At 40.7% G+C, this 20,192-nt stretch overlaps 1 protein-coding gene across 1 annotated transcript in view; it reads right to left on the bottom strand.

The window, feature by feature from the left end:
- LOC124796008 (protein BANP-like) overlaps positions 1-20,192 on the bottom strand; it is a 186,362-nt gene that overhangs the window by 137,114 nt on the left and 29,056 nt on the right. The gene's annotated exons all lie outside the window — the stretch shown is intronic.

Here is a 20,192-nt window from a genome sequence, read left to right as displayed (position 1 = left end):
GAGCAGTCTGTACTCGGGTCAGTTTTTCGTGCGCCACCGTGTAATATGTGATATCAGTGCAAACAGAGACAAAAGATAGTGTACATGCTTGAGCTTTCAGACTCTGTCCACAGAAATTAAAGCAAGAAAAGGGGACAGGAAAGGTGTGGAAGACAGTTACAGTGTAATGCAAAGACAGAAAAGTCTAGCTGAACAGTGGAAACAGGGAAGCACTATGGATGAAGTTCAAACTCCAAAGAATACAACATGGTGTTATAGTAAAGCACATCTCACTTGCAGAGTACAGAAGCAAACAAATAAATAAAAGGGAAATGAAGAGCCAACCAGACAGGGAAGGGTTATGATCAATGACTTAGGAAGATTTAGCCATCTGGCTCATCTGACGAAAGTAGGTAAAAAGAATGTTACAATGGGACACTGTATTATATGTTCCTAGCATATAACATTTACTTGTGTTCACTCATTGCTACTGAGAGCAGTGAGGTTAGCATGCAAATATGGCAAGAGACATGTCATTGGTGCTCAAGACAAAACTGAGGAGAAAATTTTTCAAGGTACAGGAACAGTCTTGGACAGGAAAGAGTACATATTTCCAATAGACCAATCCTGAGGAATAATCTGATGGATTCCAAACCATTACAGTACCTAATCAACAACAGAATACTCCTCTGGAGCTTACAAGATTCATATGCTAAATCTTTGTGCACCTTAACTGTAATCAAAGCCAGCTGTTCATAACATAGGTAAATAGACACAGGGGTGAAAGCATTTTGGTCATGAGGTAATGATAATGTATACAGAGTAAGGCATTTAACCTTATCATCTTGACTAATAAGTGACTCATTAAAGACACATGGATTAACACATTTTTGCAAATTCAGTAATCGCTGAAATACACCCAACAACTTTGGACGTAATATTTTCATATCAGATAACTTATGACTGAAAATAAGTCTTTTTACAGGTAAAGTGTGACATGCACACCAGAGGGTAAATAGTGGCAGAAGCTATTTTTGCTGTGTTGACTAAAATATTTATTTATGAATAATTTAATTATAATTAAAGTAAAAAAAGTCTAACCTATACGAGTTCAACACAACTTCTCATTATCATTATTTTTTAGTGTAGCATATAAGAGGAAGTCAAGATGGTTACTTCATTCTGCTAATGCATTTAAATCTCCAGATATTAAAAAAAAAAATCATGTTATCATCATTAGCTGCTTCTATTGACAACTCAGTTCGGCAAGAATGCTTGTTCCACTTAAGGTTCTTGATCAAGTTGTTCTAAAAGTTGAATCCAGAGTTCAGTGAGTTATAACTCTTACCACAACTGCATATTACTATGTTGTTGCTGCTCATGTCTGTATCTCCAATTACAATGGTACGTGTTGTACACAGGCAAATTTTTCCTCTTAACAATAACATAGCATTTCCTAACATCTTTCTCTAAACTGATTAAGTTAAAAACAGCCATTTTGTTCCTTTCGAAGTAAATTAATTGGACATCTACATCAGACCTTACATTCATTTTATTCGTGTCTAGTTTGTACATGAAGTTGGGTAGACAATGTGGTAAACCATTCTGACCAGCAGATATGAAAGAACAGATTCACGGCTACGAAAATTAAGAGTTGGTTTCAGACTTCAGCTAATGGTTTTTAAATATCAGCTATGCACAAATACAAAACTGGCATGTCGACTGCCACTATTTGGTAACAAATCAGCACTTGGTGATGAACATAAACAGATCTATGTATGTTGTATCTATACATGTGCAAAAGTCAGAGGGTATGTTTGCACAGTGGTAGTGGTGGTGGTGTTGGAAGTCAGCAGTGTAAATAATGTTGTGAGCACCACCTGGTTATCACTTAGAAATAAAAATGTTGATTAAACCATTGTTTAATATCACGGGAGAAACAATGACAAGCAGAGTCATTGGCTAGATTATGAAAATGGTAAGTCTGGCACACCATAATACTGTCCAGAGCTAAAGATCATAGTTATGTGAAGAATACATAAGTCCATACATGATGTAGTTTAGAGTTCACAAAACTAATTGTTGAAAAAATTCATCAGCCCAAATGTGATGTGTTTAAAGTTTGAGTTCATGAAGCTAGCTGTTGAAACTTGTTGAAACTCTTGCACTTCTTTTTTTTTTTACTAGTTCACAAATCTTTCATTTCAAAATTTTAATCACTTTAACCATGACCTGACACCTGATTGTATCAAGCCATACACTTGTACCTGATGATCTCTCAAAGTGAACTGTTCTCAGCCAGTATGGCCACCACCATTTTACAGATGCAATTTGTTATTGTAAAATCATAAATTTACATTCAACTAATTGCTACTACACATATCATATGTTAACCAAGACTACAATTTCACCAGTTTTCCTGTGGTGATATTTGATTGTTGCTGGAGTCCTTGGTTTACTTGTTATTTATATTTGAATCAGTGAGCTGGTTAACTTACCCATATTTACTATTGTTTTGCCATCACCTTCCTAAGTTGGCTCTGCAACCTGAGCCCAGGGGAGGTGGCAGGCTGCCTACCACATTCTGCTACCATAGCCAGAAAGGTGCTGAGTTGACATGATGAAAGCCTCTACTCCACCACGATGTAAATACAGTCACCACAAGATGCTTGTTACTGAGCTCATAAGAGGTTTGATATGGCCCAGAAATGCAGTATCTGTCGTACACCACTGTCTACACCAAAAAGCACTCTGTGCCAGCTGCAGACTCGATGTAGGTTGTCCCGTCTCAACTTCAACTAGTCACTGCTTCCACTATGTGCTGGTCTGTGTTCGCATCTAGTCCTGATGCTGCCAAGAACTGAATTGATGCCTTCCAGCTGGGGCCTACTGCTGGCTGACATCAAGTGGTTCCAGGGCGCCGCTCAGGGGTCCTCTGTTTGCAGTCCGTGCTCAGGTGCCATCCACACTTGACTTACTGCTGAGCCTCCACCTGCCCTCTGCGCGCAAACTCTGTTGCCGCAAACTCGTGTTCACAGACTGCTGGTGCTGCATCTTTCACTGTGGTCTCAGGTTTAGGGTGCCTAGGCTGCTGCCTGGCACCACAGACTATGTCTGGCAGCACTTCACACTGCCAGTAATATGACCAGTGATGGGCCGGTTGTGCAGCATCAGCATCTAACATAGCATCACCAGGACACAGCTACCACCCAAGGCCACCAAGCTGTGGTGACTTGCTGACCAAAGCTACACAGCACCTTATTTGCTGCAGTCAACACTGCCACTCAGGGTCACTTCACGCCATTGGGGCACTGTCTGTATTGGCTGTGTGATTTCTGCTGAATAAATTACATCGCTGTTTCCATCGCTTTTATAATTCCACAATGGTGAGGAACTGGTTCTACGTAGCTGCTGCCCAGCCTACTATCCTGCACGTCACTGTGACTTATTCCGGGATGAACAACACCCCAACCATTCTGATCTGTAGTAACTGGTTGGTTAGTTGACTCGGGGGAGGGCCAAACAGCGAGGTCATCGGTCCCATCAGATTAGGAATGGAAGTTGGCCATGCCCTTTCACAGGAACCATCCTGGCATTTAGCTGAAGTGATTCAGACAAATCATGAAAAACCTAAATCAGGATGGCTGCACACGGATTTGAATCGTCATCCTCCCGAATGCGAGTCTAGTATGGTAACCACTGCTCCACCTCGCTCGGTATAGTAAATGGTGCCAGATGTGGAATCAATGAAATCAACCGACATTGTGGGCCAACATATGGTACCATTAGTACAGTGGGGTGAGTAAAAGTAGACTGTTTTGCTGGGACGGTTCTACCTTCAATTGGCTGAAGAAATAAGTTTTGGCGATTATCAACAAATTATCATACAACTTCATCAAAGTATAGAGGTAATGCCTAAAAACAAGTTAAAACTGTTTATCACTTCATTTTCAGTTGTACCAGATACTGCTCCTTTCTGGCTCCTAGAAGTAATAGATTTGTAAAACAGCACACTGCTCGAGGACAGGTATTACAACATCACGAATTTGGTAAGATGGTATCGCGATCTTCATCCTGAAGACTTTCCCAAGTTACACAGGCATGCAGCAGCAAACATCATATTTGTGTTTGGCTCAACATATAGTTGTGAACAAATGTTTTTTATAATGAAGAGAATAAAAACTGCAGAAAGGTCCCAACTTCACGACCCAATACTTAAAGAGTATTCTGCATCTCACGGCAGCTCAAGGACTGACACTCAATGTTTCATTAATCGTATTTCTCAAACTAAATAAAATGTTCATACATTTGTATTATATTATGTCCACCAGTGAACTTGCGCTGCTTATTCACTCCTGCCCGTCAATGCCCACAGGCACCTGTCTGCTTGCAGCTGAGCTCTCGAGCTGAAACAGCCTGAGCTAGAGGTGGCACCAGATGACTGGCTGAAAACTGCTTTTATGGTTCCTTAGGGTCACTACCAGTGGACTGAATAGTGCACTGATCATATTTCAACCTCTGTTGGCCACGGCATTGAGAGGATAAAAAAGCAGAAAAGTGTCTGGCATATCTACACAATATTACTGTTTTTAGAGAAGATATGGGAGAGCATGTGCAATGGCTGAGGGAAGTTTTTAACAGATTACACATGGTACACCTAACTCTTAGTATAGAGAAGTGTCATTTTGCGCTACACAAAATACGTTGCTTAAGGTATTTATTAGCCAAGAGGAGGTATGAACTGATCTGAGATTGGCGAATGTTGTGCAGAATTTTCCAACACCTCAGACAGGCAAAGACTGGAAGTCATTTTTAGGGTTAGTCAATTATATGAAATTTGTGCTGGAGCTTGCAGAGATACCAAGACCTCTCATGCACTTATTAAAGAAAAGTACACAGTTTCAGTGGACATCAGAGCGTGAAAATGCATTTACAAACTGAAGGTATTGTAGGCAACTAGCTCAGTATTGGTCTTTCTGGCAGAAGGAGTTTGTGTTATTGTGTGATGCTAGTAATAATGCACTGTGCTGGGTTTTAAGTCAAGAGGTAGAGGATAATGAACATCCAGTGGCCTACACCACACATTGTGGCAAAAAAGCACAGAGGAACTGTTCTGTCAGAGCCTCTAATATGGCATATTGTATTTATGTACATATGCAAAAAAAATGCAAAAAATTTATGGTGATAATGGATCATGTTGGTATTGAACTGGTTCTTGGGATTAGAGGCACTAAAATTAAGTGAATTTGATTTCAAAGTAGTCCACAAACCTGGTAAAAGGCACAGTATAGCAGACGGTCTCATTAGGAAGACTGGTGTATTATCGATGGTAGGTTGTACTATTGTGGAGTAGCAAAGAGCAGAAGTTGCAGTTGAGGATTGCAAATTATTTGCAAGCAGCCACACTTTATTTTACATGATGGTGTATTTTGCAAGATGATAATGATGCAGCCTCATGATGTGGTTCCCATCATTATACAAGATGTGTTAGGACAGGCATATGAGCAAGTATTGCCTGATCACGGATGGCACAGAATCATGGAGCAAAGTGTAACCGAACATTACTGCTGGTGTACATGTGGACAGCAGGGTGGGGTTAAGCCATCAAGATATTCTGCTGCAGAGGATACCGAAAGTCAGTAAACCTTTCAAAATGATTGGGATGGATATTTTAGGACCTTCCAGCCACACACCAGCAAGGAACCACTACATTCTGACTATAATATGTTATATTTCATGCTACGTGGGAATGGCCACTACCCCGGATCAGCAAGCTGACACGGTAGCACAGGCATTCGTGAATAATTTGTTACTAATGTTCGGTGTTCGATATATGTTAATCATGGACCGAAGCACCACTGTATGTCAGAATTGATGAAGCAGTTGTGCCATTTATTGAGTATACATGAACTAAGGCCGAATCCATTATATCCACAAGCTAATAGAGAGAGGGAATGTGTACAATGAATGTTATGCAAAATAATAAGTCACTTTGTGAACAGTCACACAATGATTGGGATACTTTATTTCTACATGTGGTTGCAGCTTGTAGTTCTAAAATCTGAAAGTACAGGCCCATCACCATACAAAGTAGTGTACAGTCAGAAAATGCCATCATATGAAGTAATCAAACATAAGACGCAGAGAAATGATAAGCCAGTGCATAATTTCATGAGGATGGTGAGAGAGATAGGGAAGCAAGTGAGAAAAGCAATCCCAGACCCCTTAATGTGAGGAACACTGGAGCAGCACAATGCTAAACTGCTGGAGTGCAACGTGTATGATTCTGACAAGCCTTTACAGCATAAATGGAAAAATGAAGAAATTCATCACCTTATGTCAAGGCTCATACCAGGTAACTGAAATGACTTTACCAGTGGACATCAAACTGAAGCTTCCGACACGAACAGTCGTATATAGCAGACATGAATGTCCTTTTTGGGGCATGCAGGTTTTGTTGCCACTGTTACTGGTGGCACACCCAAGTAAGGCGGGAGAGGGTAATAAGAAGGAGGAGGAACACATACACCTGTGGAAGCTACACATGTTACTGTGTGTTGATGCAATGTAAGTAATAGGATATTAAGATTTTTGTGTTTTATTTGACAGTTCCTGCTATGTTGGGCTGCTAGTATAGTTCCTCAAGCTCTTGGTTGTATCTGATCCTCCATTCCCCTGTATCTGCATCCAGAACTGGACCGAAGATCTTCCAAAGCACTTTTCTCTCAAAAACAAGGAGCTTATGGAAGTCCTGTTTCCGGATACTCCATGTCTCACAGCCATATAGAACAACAGGCTGGATCAGGGTTTTGGACAGTCGGATCTTCCTGCTTGTATTCTGGCATTGATCTCTGCTTCAAACGACGAGTTCTCAGTGAAAAGTGCCCCTAGATGGCCTCGGAAGCTCCTGGATTTCACACCTACAGGAAAGAGACCGCCAGGGAGACCCAAGAAGCATTGGAGGGATGGACTCCATGAAGATTTAAACCAAGTGTCAATAGATGTGAACAGATGGCAGATAGCAGCAATGGACGGAATACAGTGGAGGAGGAAACTTGTAGATGCGTGCGGTCCCCTGGACCTGATCACGTAGTAGTAGTAGTAGTGTTTTATTTGGTGTATTTCCTCCATTATGTACCACAGCAACAAAGGTATGTGAATTTTGTGCGAATGGTGAAGATAGTAGTTGTAGTATTTTGGAACATTAGTTGTAGATGATAATGTCTGGGTTTGTTTTCATTTTGTGATAGGGTAATGATTATTTTGGTGGATATCATGTTGTATTCAGTTGGGTTGATATGTCACATTGTTGGAGTAGCTTGAGGTTTATTATATTTCCAACTGAACATCAAGATGACAATGTTGGAGTTTCTGCAAATCAGGACAATGAAATACAACTGATTACACCATGAGGGGGAAACCATGCGCTGATATCAACAGACAAACTAAGACACTGCCAAAAAGAGCAAATCACAATATGCCTGTTCCAAGGATCCACACTCCCACAGGGACATGTGAAATAGAAATATCGCAGGACAGAAGCAGAAAGATGGCTGTGGGATGTCCTTGCACAGAAATCTTATTTCCAGAAGGCAGGTCCACATTGGGTATACTCCGTATGCAACCCAGTGGTGATGATCACAAATTATTACAAGCAAGGGTGAACTAAGGGTGCAGAATGGTTGGAGCTGCAGGGTAGCAATAAATGGTGCAACTTGTGACATTTCTAAGTCAACTTTTCTGCTCCTGGCAACCAGGGCTAAGATCCTCAACCTGATGTATCCACTAATGTACTTGCCTGACAAACGTTTACACATACTACCTCCCCAAAACCTGATCCTTCTGAACAATACCTTGAATCACAACCTACTTAGTTCTCTAGACGGGATGTCGGCAGTGCAGAAGTGGCATATTAACATGTAGCAAATACTTCAGCACTTGCAATAATATCACAGTAATCACCACCACAAAATCATTGTGATAGGCATCTCAACCTCAAGTACCATCTTGATTCAGGTCCTCAATTGTGCAGCCTGTATGTATCTACAGTGGAAAACTATCCATCTACCTGAACTCCTTGTCCGCCATATACCGACCAAATGGGTCACCTTTAAGAGGGTAAACAGATGTTAAACATACCATCCCTCGGACATTGTAAACTGGACTGTGTTAACGTTAGAGCAGCTGGAGAGAGAACTTCATCTAAATGTAAAAAATGAAAATGTAATGCCTCAATGATCTGCAGATATAATACCAGATTCTGATCAAGGGAAGCGGATCTTCTAAAGAAGGGAGGAGTGTTAGGCCACGATCCTCCTAATTTAGCTCTTACCAGCTACCACGCGGGCTGCCTACCACATTCTGCTGCCAGAGCTGAAAAGAAGCTGAGAAGCTGAGCTGAGCCCCTATTACAGCACTGAAGCTAACAGTTACCTCATCATGCTTGCTTCCTGGGCCCATAAGTGATGAGAAGCAGTGCCTTTTCATAACACCACTAATGTGAGCCTGTTTAAACAGTGGCTACTCTGGCCATGCAGTATCTGTTGTTGATAGCTGTGTACACCAAAAAGTATTCTATGCCAGCCGTAGCCCCATGCAGGTCATACAATCTCAACTACAACACATTGCTGTCTCCACTAGTTGCTAGTCTATAGGCCATGCCTAATCCTGATGCTGCTGAGAGCTGAACTGGTGCTTCTCGGCTGGAGCCTACTGCCGACATCAAATAACTCCAGCGTGCCCTTCAGGGGTCCTTGGTTTGCAGTCCTCACTAAGGTGCCACCCACGACCTGCACCTGACTTGCTGCTGAGCCACAACCTGCCCTGGTGCACACGTTCTGCTACTGTAGACCCATGTTCACAGTCCACTAATGCTCCATCCAGTGTCCCGGAATAATGAGGCAGCACGCCTATTCTCTCTGGTGTCGCCTGGTGCCAAGGGCTGCACTCAAAGTGTTTGACACTGCTGGTAGCGTGACCAGTGCTGGATCAGCTGTGCAGCATCAACATCTGAGATAGCATCACTGGGATCTGGTTAACACACAAGGCCGCCATGCTGTTTTATCTTACTGAGTGAAGCTACTGTAGCTGCTACTACACAACACCTTGTTTTGTTGCAGGTCTCTGCCTCAGTTGTACGAATTCTTCTGAATAGCTCACGTTGTTAGCACGGCATTTGTGATTCCACAACAGTTCGGTAACTTGTTCTTTGTATCTGCTGCCTAGCCTACCATCCTGCACATCATTGTTGTATCATATTCCAGGGTCAACAATATCCAGACCTTCCTGACCCACAAATATAATGAAATTTACATAATGCTGCTACATGTATTGATTTTTAATTATTTTGCATAAAATATGTTTCTTAATTCTCAGAATCACTAATAAAAAATCTGACACTATATTTCGATAATGTTATTTGAGCACTACTTGTGTACACTTGGGTTCTTTAAAATTGTATAAGACTTTTAGAAGTTATTAATTTTTAGAATTAATAGGTATGTTCAAATGTTGTTGTTGTTGTTTTCAGCCCAAAGATTGGTTTGATGTAGCTCTCTATACTACTCTGTCCAATGCCTCTTCATCTCTGAATAACTGCTGCAACATTCATCCATTTGAACCTGCTTACTGTATTCATCTCTTGGTCTCCCTCTATGTTTTTAGCCCCCACATTTCCCTCAAATACTGCAATGATGAATCCTTGATGTCTCAGAATGTGTGCTATCAACTGATCCCCTCTTTTAGTCAAGTTATGTCACAAATTTCTTTTCTCCCTAGTTCTATTCACTATCTCCTCATTAGTGATCTGATCTACCCATCTACCCCTCAGCATTCTTCCATAGCACCACATTGTCTGAACCATTTATAGTTCACATTTCACTTGTTCCAGACAAGTCTACATTCCATACTACATTCCATACGTGTACCTTCAGAAACAGCTTCCTAACTCTTAAATTTACAAGGCCAATCCCAAAAGTACCTTATGTTTTTGCCTGCAGCAATGGGAAAGTCTAATGTGGCCACATTGTTGTCTTAGAATTTTTCTGTTCAGTCAGTTCCAGCTGTGACAGTATGAGGTTCTTATCATTTACAGTTATTTCAAAATAAAAGTTTTAAATGTGTACCACAATTGAAAATCGCACAACTTGTAAAGTGTGGTTGGTAATAAGACTTTTGTTGGCAAAAAACCATAAACTGATTGAAATTTATCAGCAACTATGTGAAGTGTACGGAAATAATGTAACTACTGAAGGTGAGATGTGCCTATGGTGCATTAGGTGTAAAAGAAGTTGAACTAATGTTAATGGTGGAGAGGGACGTGTACGACCAAGCTTTGTGACTGATGAACTGGTCACAAAAGTCGATGAAGAGATTCAAGAAAACTGCCAATTTACAATGATGGAGCTCTTGTTTAGTTTTCCGAAAAACTTCATTACGTTTGTTGCATCAAATCATTGCAGAGAAGCTACAATATCAAAAATTTTATACTAGATGTGTACCAAAAATCTTGACAGAAATGGTTGCATCACTGACATTTCTGGATTGTTACAAAAATGGCTTGGTTGAACTGTAACTGGAAACAAGGCTTGGGTCAAACATTTGAACTGTGAGATTAAATTGCAGTCTACGGAGTAGGGGTACACAAATTCCATCCAAAAACCAAAAAATGCTTGCAAATGTTGTCTGCAAGAAAGGTTATAGTGACTGTCTTTTGGGACAAGAAAGATCTGCTTCTTGTCAATTTGTCAAGGTGCAACAACAAACTCTGTGACATATTGTCAAACTTTGGAAAACATAACAAGAGCATTTCAGAATAAGTGTAGAGGAAAGACAAGCTCGAAAATTTTGTTCTTGCATGACAATGCCCGAGCACACATGACGAATCACACTTGAGAAGTACTCATTGCTTTCATGTGAGAGATGTTTCCTCATATGCCATACAGTATCTTGCACCCAATGACCATCATTTGTTTCCAATGAGGAAGACCTGACTAGTAACACAGCACATCGATGGCGACAGAGAACTGTGAGAGTTCGTGACTAACTTCTAGTATTTAAGTGTCGCTTTCAAATTAATAAAACATACTTTTTTCCCTATACTTTTTTTTAACCCTCAAGCGGGTGTGGCTATGTATAAAGTGCATCAACCAAAAATAACATTGTCTTGTGCTGTTGCATTCTTGTTTTACAACTGCTAGCCCATACCTATTCCTTCATTATTGCTTCAGTTAACACAGTGATAAATTGAACAATGGAAAATCCAAGATGGAATGTAACAACATTATGAAAAGGAAAGCTACTACTCACCATATAGCGGAGATGCTGAGTCACAGATAGGCACAACACAAAGCTTTCGGCCAACAAGGCCTTTGTAGAAAACAGATACCCCCCCCCCCCCCCCCACACACACCTGCAGCCTCTGGCAGCTGAAGCCACACTGCGAACAACAGGAGTAGTGCATTACAGGAGTGGCACGCCCAACTAGTTACCACTCCCATCATGCACTGCTGCTGTTGCTCACAGTGTGGCTCCAGCTGCCAGGGGCTGTAGTCATGCATATGTGAGGAGTTTTTATTTTGTGTGTGTGTGGGGGGGGGGGGGGGGGTGTTTCGACAAAGGCCTTGTAGGCTGAAAGCTCGTATTGTGACAGTCTTTTTGTTGTGCCAATCTGCGACTCAGCATCTCCGCTACATGGTGAGTAGCAACTTTCCTTTTTGTAACAGTGATAAACTGTGTTTCATACCATCCAAGTGAGTAGCAGTAATATAAAATAAACAGCGAGCAAGATGAGAAAAAATTAATGTTCAGTGAAAAAAAAAAAAAAAAAAAAAAAGGGCCCCAGAGTCCGACCTAGCAACACAATCCCAGAGTGAGACAGTTGTGTATGAGATAACATGTAATCAAGTAAGCATTTGTCTGGGATCTGATGCAACTTTGCTGTTTAATGCTCCGAGTGGATCATTACTGGGGGTAACAATTGTATGAGGCAACAGAGTGATTCAATGAGGTTTTTTTTATTATTGTTTAATTAAACATTGAGTTAGCTCATATATTATAAGTTTATTTTATTGTTGTTGAATGAAGCTACGATTAAACTGCGATTCTGGTCATACATGTTTACCCTGGTAACATAAAGCTTGCTCGTGTTATGAAAATCAGTGTGTCCGCTCGAGGGTTAAATAGCAAAATGTAATCTACATTCTGGATGATCCCTCGTATATTTGATGTTAACAAATTTCTCTTTGTTTTTCTTGCAACCAGACTAAATCTATACATATACCCTCCAAGCTGCCATATGGTGCATGACAAAGGGTACCTGGTACATTGCTAGTCATTTCGTTTCCCGTTCCACTCGCAAATAGAGCAAAGGAAAAACAACCGTCTATATGCCTCCATATGCACCCTAATTCAGACGCCGTTTGGAGTAGTGGTCTGAATTCCTTACTCAGTTCCAGTCTGCCATGCTAATCATTCTTCTTCACCTACAGTTGCATCTGGACCTGTAAGAGGCTGTTCTCCAGCTAATGTCCTTACGTCACCAAATCAACAAATTCGCAGACGTCACTTTAAGTTATACGAGGGTTGGAACTTTAATAGTGGCAACTATTTACTTACAGCTCGTACAAAATAGATACATGTTTCAAAGTTTTACTGTCCTTTCAAAGTAGTCACCAGCATTGCGCATAACCCATCGCCAGCGATGTGGAAGTTGTAGGATACTCTTAGCAGTGACAGTTGTGTTGAAAGTTCAAGCGGCGCGATCTATTGCCTGATGAATTTGTAGCAGTTTTGAAGTGAATGCCAATGAAGTGTTTTCTTCAGTTTGGAAATCGAGATGAACTTACAAGGGTTTAAGTTAGGGGAGTGCAGTAGGCGGTGTAGCACTTAGCAGACCCATCAGTCAAACAAATCAGTAACAGATTGCACTGTACATGCTTGAGCATTGTCCTACAAAATGATGGTCATGTCCTGCAGAAAGTGTCATCACTTCTGTCTCTATGCTGTTCTTTTTCGGAACACAACCTACGACCAGCTTAGAGACAGAAGTGATGACACTTTCTGCAGAATCTGACCATCATTTTGCAGGACAATGCTCAAGCACATACAGTGCAAGCTGATACTGATTTGTTTGACTAATGGGGCTGCTAAGTACTACACCACCTACTGCACTCCCCTGACTTTCCCTCGTAAGTTCAACTTGATTTCTAAACTGAAGGAAACACTTCATTGCATTCGCTTCAGAATTGCTACAAATTCGTTGGGCAATAGATCGCACCACTCGAACTGTCAACACAACTTCCACATCGCTGGCAATGGGTTATACACAATGCTGGTGACTACTTTGAAAGTCAGTAAAACTTTGAAACACGTATCTATTTTGTACAAGCTGTAAATAAATAGTTGCCACTATTAAAGTACCAATCCTTGTATATTCTTCAATATCACAAAAAAATGTTTCATATTAACATCTTTCAGAACACCAGATTAGTATTACAATTGCTGAGCAGGTCCCTATGTGACAGATCACACCCTAGGCCTAATTCAACACAATTTTAGATTTCTGCACAAAGAACATGCCTTCATGTGTTGTTGTCCATGGTACTATTCCATAGCTGACCCTATCTCTGGCATGGCACCAGCACAAAGTAATTGGCCCCACATCACAGCAGGCGGTCATGTTTTAACACATCTGTACTGCCCCCAGTGGTTCATGGTGTGGGTTCCTGTAGTCATGTCCTAGTTCATGAACCACGGGCAACGTACGAGTGGCCAAGTAAGTGGTCCCGACAGTCGGGATACCAGTTACTTTGGAATAAGGCTGGGCATCTCGGACATATTCTGAGTCGTGGTCACCTTTGTACTCATACGGCAAAGACTACCAAATCCACCGGTTAGTCCCTCAGCCGTTAGGGGTAAAACCCAATGGGACTCGGGGCAAGTAAGGCTAGCAACCTGCTTCCCTGGTACTTTAAATATGATGCTGGCAACAATCAGAGCAAAATGCCTCAGACCTTTGGAGGTGATGGAGTCCCACCTCTAACTGACAAACCAGGGACTCCTAAGATACGACTTGGCAAACAAATGGTAATGAGATGGGGAGCTATTAATATCAATGGGGGCTACTCTTGGAAGAAGGTAGAGCTGGCAGAGGCTGCAAGTAAGATGGGGCTGGACGTTTTAGCTGTTAGTGACATTCGGGTAAGGGGTGAGAAAGAAGAAGAAGTGGGAGAATACAAGGTCTACTTGTCAGGAGTCAAAGCAGGAATAGCACAATGAGGTGTAGGGCTTTACATCAGGAAAGAAATGGAACCCAGCGTAGTTGCAATAAGGTATGTAAACGAACGACTGATGTGGATAGATTTGACAGTGTCTAGCAAGAAAATTAGGACTGTGTCAGTATATTCGCATTGTGAAGGGACTGATCAAGATAAGATGGATAGTTTTTATGAGGCACTCAGTGATGTAGTTGTAAGAGTAAAGGACAAGGACAGTGTTCTGTTCATGGGTGATTTTAACGCCAGGATTGGAAATCGAACAGAAGGGTATGAAAAGGTTATGGGTAAATTTGGAGAGGATATGGAGGCCAACAGGAACGGGCAGCAACTCTTGGATTTCTGTGCCAGTATGGGCTTAGTAATCACAAACTCCTTTTTTAAACATAAGAACATTCACCGGTATACTTGGGAAAGCAGGGGAACCAGATCTGTCATTGACTATATAATAACAGATCAGGAATTCGGGAAGGCTGTGAGGGACACACGTGTATTCAGGGGATTCTTTGATGACACGGATCATTATTTAATCTGCAGTGAAATTGGGATTGCGAGGCCGAAAGTGCAGGAGGTCAGGTCCATATGTAGGAGGATAAGAGTGGAGAAACTTCAGGATAAGGAAATCAGGCACAAGTACATAACAGCGATCTCAGAAAGGTACCAGTTAGTTGAATGTAGTCAATTACAGTCATTGGAAAAGGAATGGACAAGGTACAGGGACACAGTACTAGAAGTGGCTAAAGAATGTCTTGGAACAGTAGTGTGTAAAAGTAGGCGGAAGCAAACAGCTTGGTGGAATGACACAGTCAAGGCAGCCTGTAAAAGGAAAAAGAAGGCATATAAAAAATGGCTACATACTAGAACTCAGGTAGACAGAGAAAGTTATGTTGCAGAAAGAAACAAAGCCAAACAGATAATTGCAGCATCCAAGAAGAAATCTTGGGAAGACTTTGGAAACAGGTTGGAGACATTGGGTCAAGCTGCTGGAAAACCATTCTGGAGTGTAATTAGCAGTCTTCGAAAGGGAGGTAAGAAGGAAATGACAAGTATTTTGGACAGGTCAGGAAAACTGCTGGTGAATCCTGTGGATGCCTTGGGCAGATGGAGGGAATATTTTGAAGAGTTGCTCAATGTAGGTGAAAATACGATCAGTAATGTTTCAGATTTCGAGGTAGAATGGGATAGGAATGATGATGGAAATAGGATCACGTTTGAGGAAGTGGAGAAAATGGTCAATAGATTGCAGTGCAATAAAGCAGCTGGGGTGGATGAAATTAAGTCGGAACTCATCAAGTACAGTGGAATGTCAGGTCTTAAATGGCTACACAGGATAATTGAAATGGCCTGGGAGTCAGGACAGGTTCCATCAGACTGGACAAAAGCAGTAATCACACCAATCTTTAAACATGGAAACAGAAAAGATTGTAACAACTACAGAGGTATCTCTTTTATCAGCGTTGTGGGTAAAATCTTCTCAGGTATATTTGAAAGGAAAGTGCGAGTATTAGTTGAGGAGCAATTGGATGAAAATCAGTGTGGGTTTAGGCCTCTTAGAGGTTGTCAGGACCAGATCTTTAGCTTACGACAAATAATGGAGAAGTGTTATGAGTGGAACAGGGAATTGTATCTATGCTTTATAGATCTAGAAAAGGCATATGACCGGGTTCCTAGGAGGAAGTTATTGTCTGTTCTACGAGATTATGGAATAGGAGGCAAACTTTTGCAAGCAATTAAAGGTCTTTACATGGATAGTCAGGCAGCAGTTAGAGTTGACGGTAAGCTGAGTTCATGGTTCAGAGTAGTTTCAGGGGTAAGACAAGGCTGCAACCTGTCTCCACTGTTGTTCATATTATTTATGGATCATATGTTGAAAACAATAGACTGGCTGGGTGAGATTAAGATATGTGAACACAAAATAAGCAGTCTTGCATATGCGGATGACTTAGTTGTGATGGCAGATTCGATTGAAAGTTTGCAGAGTAATATTTCAGAGCTAGATCAGAAATTTAAGGACTATGGTATGAAGATTAGCATCTCCAAAACGAAAGTAATGTCAGTGGGAAAGAAATATAAACGGATTGAGTGCCAAATAGGAGGAACAAAGTTAGAACAGGTGGACGGTTTCAAGTACTTAGGATGCATATTCTCACACGATGGCAACATAGTGAAAGAACTGGAAGCGAGGTATAGCAAGGCTAATGCAGTGAGCGCTCAGCTACGATCTACTCTCTTCTGCAAGAAGGAAGTCAGTACCAAGACTAAGTTATCTGTGCACCGTTCAATCTTTCGACCAACTTTGTTGTATGGGAGCGAAAGCTGGGTGGATTCAGATTACCTTATCAATAAGGTTGAGGTTACGGATATGAAAGCAGCTAGGATGATTGCAGGTACTAGTAGATGGGAACAATGGCAGGAGGGTGTCCACAATGAGGAAATCAAAGAAAAACTGGGAATGAACTCTATAGATGTAGCAGTCAGGGCGAACAGGCTTAGATGGTGGGGTCATGTTACACGCATGGGAGAAGCAAGGTTACTCAAGAGACTCATGGGTTCAGCAGTAGAGGGTAGGAGGAGTCGGGGCAGACCAAGGAGAAGGTACCTGGATTCGGTTAAGAATGATTTTGAAGTAATAGGTTTAACATCAGAAGAGGCACCAATGTTAGCACTGAATAGGGGATCATGGAGGAATTTTATAAGGGGGGCTATGCTCCAGACTGAACGCTGAAAGGCAGAATCAGTCTTAAATGATGATGATGATGATGATGTACTGCCCCCCCCCCCCCCCCCCGACAAAAGGCTTCCATAGATTACTCCATAAGAAATTTACTGACTCATTTTGTTGGCTAAGCTAAATCTTGAGCATCACATGATATTTCCTAAAAAAAATAGCCTGTGACACTACACATCCAACCACAGTGGGAAAGGGTGAAGGGTGTTGAGATCATTTATTTACATTGAGCTTGTACTGCTTCTTGCTTAACTTATGCCTTTTTAATATTTTACTATCAAGACTTTGTGTGACACTTAACACACATTTCAACACTACCCAGGTTGTTATATTCTTTAGAGAAAAAGAGAAAACCGGAACTTCATTATTCCCCTTTCGTTTATTTTTGCTAGCTTTGTATGTGCATTTTTCAGATTATTTTTCTTTCAAATTTATTTTTCATCTCCTGTGTGAGGAACCATATTCCACGCCATTTCGGAACCTGTATGAGCCCATTCACTTACATTCCTTTACATTATAATATACAACTCTTTCATTATTCTCCTGCAAAAATTGTCATTATGATTAATGCTGTTTTCCATTTGGAGAATACTGTCTCTTAGTTTTTTTTGTTTTTTTTTTAGTAAAATCTGATATATTACCTTCATTCAGAGAGTAAAATACTCCTTGATTACTCATAATATCTGACGGGTCAGTGTCTTATATAAAATGTATTCTATTCCTTATAACAGTACAGGTCATCTCATCCTTCATTACTCATAATATCTGATGGGTCAGTGTCTTATATAAAATGTATTCTATTCCTTATAACAGTACAGGTCATCTCATCCAAGAGTCCATCTTATCTAGGCAAAGGCCACCTCATCTGTGAATGCACCTACTCCCTCAGCCCTCCTTTTCTAAAAAAATTATTTTATGGTCGAGGCCATCCCTTCTCTTGGCTCACCTTGCCTATCCCACTGCCCTTAATACTATTTTGTGGAGTACTGAACTCCTTGTCAACACCGTTTATTTTGGATCACATCCTCCTATGTAACACTATCCTTAAATTATTTATTTTGACCTTCAGTATTTCATATTCTTCCACACAATAGGCTTACATTGTTGTTCTCCTTTTAAGCGTTCTGTGTTACCTTCCAATCAATGGAGTTGCTTTGTAGTAATACCAAACTCCTTCCCTCCTGTTGCTCGATTTACTGTTATCTGTACATTTAAGATGTTAGCACATCATTCGATTACTTCTAAGGGACTGGGTTATTTTTCTAGTATCTCTCCCCCCCCCCCCCCCCCACTCTAATAAAACAAAAATATATGTACACCCCCACTTCCTTTTGGAAGGGGCCCAAAGAAATAGTCTGCTGTCAAATCGTATAATAACCTAGATATTTTTGGGTACCACTTGTATCTTGCACCTGAATTAATTTTCTTTACTTTTTGGCAAATTCTACGAGATCTAATAATATTAATCACCTTTCTACTTAAGTTCTTAAAATAGGAAAACTTTATCATATGTTTAATACATTTTCTGATACCAAAATGTCCATATCCATTGTGTATACATCATACTAAGTTGGAACCTGTCTTTTAGGGAATACACAATTTCCAGTGACTGAAATTTTCATCATTTCTCCAAAACAAAAGTCATCCGAAATTTTCCATAAGTTTGTTTCTTTACTTGGAAAAGCTTTTTGTTGCACTACCACCCATTTTTCACTAAAGTATGTATCAGTTGAGATATTTTGTTCAAACTCATCATCTGTATTTCAGATGATCTGTATTTCATGAAATTCAGTGCAAAGATGGACCCAGGTCCTTCCTATTTTGTTACTGTACTCATTCCTAGTGGCAGTTACGCTAATGTGTCTGGCACTACACTGAGAGATCCCTTTGTGTAGTGTACATCTATTTCATATTCTTGTAAGAATAATACCCACTGGTTCAGATGACTATGTAGTAGTCTACTTTCCATTAAAAACACTAAGGTCTGATTGTCAGTGTATGTCTCCATCTTCAAACCAAGAACACTAAGGTCTGTCTGTCTGTTTATACCTCCATCTTCAAACCCCATATCAACATTTGAAATTTTTGTACACTCAAAATTATTGCCGGTAGTTCCTTTACTGTTGCTGTATAATTAACTACATGTTTTTTTTAAGCTTCAGCTGGCACATGCTATGGTATGAGTACCTAACTCTTGGTCTCAGCAACCTTGAAATAATTAACAAGTGATTCCATAATCTGATGCATCTCTAGCAAACTTGAAAGATTCATTCATATTTGGATGTTTGAGTGTAGGGACTTCAACTAATGCTTGCTTAGAATTACTGAAAGATTCTGAAGTTCCTTTTTCCCAACTCCAAACTGCTCACTGTTGTAACAAAGAAGTCTCGGATCATTCATTGGTTGTCCTTTTAAAATCATTTCTAGACTCCAGCTAGCCATAGAAACGAGTGCAACTGTTTCATATTTTGAGGTTCTGGACATTCCATTATTGCTCTTATTCTATCAGTGTTGGTTTATATACTTTCAGCTCCCACAGTGTGTTGTATAAATCTAAGTTCACTTATCCCAAAATGTGATTTAGATAACTTGATAGTGATACTATTTTCATAGACCTTACTTAAAGTTCTGTTAAGTAAATTACCATGCTTGTTCCACGTTTTGGAAATTAACAACATATCAGCAACATAAATTGTCAAATCTTTCAATAACTCATTACGTAGGGCTTCATCGAGTGCTCAATAGTCCGCCTCAATACCTGAGCGATCAGTGCGATGGAATGCCATGCAAAGGGGCCTGGGTTCGATTCCCGACTGGGTCAGAGATTTTCTCCGCTCAGGGACTGGGTGTTGTGTTGTCATCATATATATCATCCCCATCAACATGCAAGTCAACAAAGTGGTGTCAACTGAAAAGACTTGCACCATGCGACCGGTCTACCCGACAGGAGGCCCTAACCACACGACATTTCATTTTTCATGAACACCAATAGTGCAATATTTAAACCAAATGGTAGTACTTTAAATGGGTATGAATTTCCTTCAAACAGGAAGGCAGTAACCAGTCTGGAACCTACATGTAGTTTCACACATTCTGTTTCATGTGTCAATTCCACACTTTCAAATGTAGAACTAACCATATTCCTCCCATGGCTTCGCTAACAAGTAGTAATGGATTATCATGCAAACTCTTCCTCCTTTCAATTATTCCAT

Source organism: Schistocerca piceifrons, chromosome 1 (genome assembly GCF_021461385.2).
Source record: "Schistocerca piceifrons isolate TAMUIC-IGC-003096 chromosome 1, iqSchPice1.1, whole genome shotgun sequence".
Classification (NCBI taxonomy): domain Eukaryota; kingdom Metazoa; phylum Arthropoda; class Insecta; order Orthoptera; family Acrididae; genus Schistocerca; species Schistocerca piceifrons.
This window is presented reverse-complemented; position numbering and strand designations above follow the sequence as displayed.